The sequence below is a fragment of the Triticum urartu genome, chromosome 5A (genome assembly GCF_056163025.1).
Source record: "Triticum urartu cultivar PI428250 chromosome 5A, HENAU_Tu73, whole genome shotgun sequence".
NCBI classification, from domain to species: Eukaryota; Viridiplantae; Streptophyta; class Magnoliopsida; order Poales; family Poaceae; genus Triticum; species Triticum urartu.
In genome coordinates this window covers 534,651,427-534,655,175 of record NC_141877.1, presented here as the reverse complement: position 1 = coordinate 534,655,175, position 3,749 = coordinate 534,651,427, and the positions used below count along the sequence as shown (strand labels likewise).

Here is a 3,749-nt window from a genome sequence, read left to right as displayed (position 1 = left end):
GTATAAGATGTTAGGAAGGAGCCTTGCAAGAGAAGTAGGAGCTGCGCTGAGCCTCTTCAACCTGCCACTACTAGGGAAAAGCCTAGCAGCAGCGCGGGTTTTAGGCCTATCAGCAGCGCGAGCACCCGCGCTACCAATAAGGCGCTACAGCTAACTAGATAGCAGTAGCGCGGATGCCACCCACGCTACTAGTATGTCTGTTACTAGTAGCACAGATGGCAGCGCGCTACTACTATCTCAACCAGCGCTACTACTATCCTAGGTAGTAGTAGCGTGCGCTTCTCCTCCCACACTACTAGTAGCTAATTAGGAATTAAATAAAATAAAATTTAGATGCATTATTTCTGGATAGAAAATAGACATGCCCAGTGCAAAATAAACTCATGTCAAGGAACAACATCTCAACTGAAAGAAATCACAACATCCCATTAACATCAGACTCGTGTCAAGGAACAACATCTCAACTGAAAGAAATCACGACATCCCATTTAACATCAGACGAACACAACCATCATCTAAAGGTGGGTACCTTCCCTAGCATTCCACCACCAACCTAAACAGACCACTTCTCTAGCATTCCACCACCAACCTAAACAAGGCTGGTCCTTACTTGTTGCTCGACACGTGAAGAAGGCCGGGTACCCTCCTTATTACACGAACGAATCCAAGGAAGACACTGTCGGTGGCTCCGAACATGGCTTCCTCTTATCTGTAGACAAGGAATAGTTTCAGCTAACAAGGAAAATGAGAACAAAGAGCAATCAGTAATTCTGAGACAAGAAATAACTTCTGTTGTAACCCGTGCATTGTATTCTATCCCAAGTTAAACTACCTAGTATCTGTCGTAGTCATGGTGAACTCGCTTTCATTTTCAGAAAATCCTGTATTCTATCCCAAGTGCAGCAACAGCTTTTGTGATATGAGAAACGCTAGCTAGTATAAAAATCATTAGGTAAAATGTAAAAAGTTAACTTGTGTGGCCACAAGTTTGCATCTATTCGAGCAATTCAGATCATTAGTAATTAACCTGGCCGAGGATACTCCTAACATATATAACATAGTAGGCTCAAGGAATTGTTAGCTTCATTCTGTAAATCCTAGAGATGTATGCAAGGTATATTCATCCATCCAACTACATGCCTGAATTGCTCTACCAAAAATTTCATCAGTCCACCGACAGGAATCACACCCAAACAGTCTCTACAGCTTCTGGCTACAGCCTAACTAACTTCTGCGCATATTTTAGTTGTGTTCTTATGTTGACTATCAATGACTAAAGTCGTAATCTTGTCTTCACCAGGTTAAATGTGGCTCGGCTAACTCCCTAATGCAAGTAAATTCTGGAGCCCAAGGAAGAAGAGTATTGGCGACTGACCTGAATGGCAACCTACCACTTCAGCAAACCGGCAGTGTCGTCTCTCCCCGTCAACCATCTATAACACCAAACTGATAAAACAAGCCTAATGAAATGTACTCTGCTTATATGTGCCTATTTTATTCGACGAAGCATATTTTCAAGAAAAATGATGTCAAACTGTACACTGGAAGACCATATCAAAGTTCAAAACGACATTTATAGTGATATAATGTGACATTCAGACATTCAGATCCATTATGATCTACAAACATATGGACCAATAAATATACTACTTTGTGCTACATGAATTGCAACCTGCGGAAAATGCAAAGGTCAAACAAAATCCCTTGATATTGTTAACCCTTTTATCAAACTCAAAGCTACAACTGGTCATGCCAAATTAGATTGGTCAACTACAGTTTCAAATGGTAGGCTCACGTGCACTCTTCCAAAGCATAATGGTCAAGCATCTACCTAAAACAAATATTCAAGTCTATTCATGAGGTTCAGCGTGGTTCCAGGGTTTCGAGCTCCACCATTGACACTGGACAGCAAACATAAGGTTTCTGGCCGATCTGCTTGTTTGCAGAGTGATTAGGACAGTAGCGAAATTAACTAGGATTCAGAGTTAGGTCGGTAATTTTACCGCGCCGGGGAACTTGTGGATCCTCTCCTCGTACTCCAGCGCCGGCTGCTGGCTCTCCCCCTCGGCGCCCACCTGCGCCTCATCTTCAATCGCCGGAAAGGGGGGAGGAGGAAAGGGGTTCGTCAGCTAGGAGCACAAGGTGAGCGGAATGGACGGGAACGCGAAGGGGGGCTGGGTTTAATTTACCTCGTGTGTCGCTACCGTCATCGTAGCCATAAATAAACAGAGTGAAGCAAACAAATTAACATCAAATCAATCGACCCAGTTATCTTCTCCACATACACACGCATAATCTGCAATCATATGTGTTCTGATTTTAGTCTTTTTTCATTCAGCAAAACAACACTAAATGCTTCTTGTTTGATTGCATAGAGAATACCACTCTGCTGGAGCGTCTATTCCTCTCCCTGCAAAACATAACAAAATTCAGAGCTTCCCCTAAATTCAGATTAGCAGGAAGGAAAACTGAAGCAAAATTCAGAGGTACCAGTTTGGCACTGCAGCTCGTCCATCTGGTCCAGCGTCGATGTTGCCCTGCACGCACAGGAGCAGGTCAACCTAGACATGATAATCACAAGGGAATAGAGAAGCAAATTTTTGGTCTGAAACATATACGGCTCTCTGTACAAAAGATAGATACAGTAGTTGACAAAACAATATTGACATAAGTGTAGGCTCTCTGTAAACAACAAGGGCTCTCTGTAAACAACAAGGGCTCTCCGTAGAAACAAATTGGCAGGCCTCATCCCTTGTCAAACAAAAATCAAGGGCTTGTCCCTGGTCACGCACGCAGCAGGGGCTCGCCGGGCCGAGGCAGGAAGGAGGGAGGTAGGGGAAGGAAGAGGGGAGGAGGAGGCGGAGTAGCTACCTCTCCCGGCCGGCGGCGACGGTATGCTGGACCTGGCGGCGGGCAGGTTGAAGTGGGGCAGCCGCGATTTGAAGACCAGGGCGGCGGCGAGGTAGATGGGGTCAGCAGGGGCGGCGGCGAGGCAGCAGGGCCGGCGAGGATGCAGATCAGGCGGCAGCCGCCATGGAGTTCACGGGAGGGCGAGAGGTGGCGGCTAGGTCAGGGAGAGGGGAGGCCGAGCGAGACTCCTCCGGTGAGCGAGACGCCCGGGATGGGGTGGACCGAGGACGAGAGAGTGGTGGGGTGGGAGTGGATCGGGCCGGGGTGGATGGTGCAGCACTGGACACGCTTAGTAATAGAGTGGGGGTGTTACCTGCGCTATAGCTACTAACTTAGTAGTAGCGCAGATTTTACACCCCTGGCTACTACTATGGCCTATCCCGAGAGGCATGGTGAAGACCACTTAGTAGCAGCGCGGGTTTATACCCCACGCTACTACTATAAACTTAGTAGTAGCGCGGTTTTTATACCCCTCGCTACTACTAATTAGCAGTAGCGCCTTCTTTTAACCGCGTTGCTGCTAAGATTCTATGTATATGGTTTTCTCTAGTAGTGTGCTAAGGTAAGTCACTGTATGCAACTCAACAGTTCAATTCCTTGTTTGTTTCAGGCATAGTTAATTTTCTCTTTTCAATTGCTTTATTTGTCCTCAGTTAATGAGATGCCAAAATAATCATGCCTGATGTTCGGTACTTGTATCACTATTAGTTGACATAATTAAAGGCCTTACCATTTAATTACTCTGCCGAAGTGTGCCTGAAGCTTTGAAGTCTATTAACCAACTATTATTGCATGAGGCTCACAATCTAGTTTATACTACGCTAATGATTGCATAGTTT

At 45.7% G+C, this 3,749-nt stretch overlaps 1 long non-coding RNA gene across 4 annotated transcripts; it reads right to left on the bottom strand.

Moving 5' to 3' along the window:
• Positions 1 to 320: 320 nt before the first annotated feature.
• Positions 321 to 3,194, bottom strand: LOC125556552 (uncharacterized). 4 transcript variants are annotated; one of them, XR_015602600.1, is made up of 7 exons: positions 2,872 to 3,194; positions 2,491 to 2,537; positions 2,383 to 2,410; positions 2,190 to 2,296; positions 2,004 to 2,086; positions 1,376 to 1,446; positions 321 to 709 (listed from the first exon to the last, which is right to left on the bottom strand). It is a non-coding gene; the product is annotated as an uncharacterized LOC125556552 (long non-coding RNA). The 4 variants fall into 4 exon arrangements; XR_015602601.1 differs by having other exon boundaries at positions 1,376 to 1,433; XR_007305128.2 differs by having other exon boundaries at positions 1,376 to 2,086.
• Positions 3,195 to 3,749: the final 555 nt, after the last annotated feature.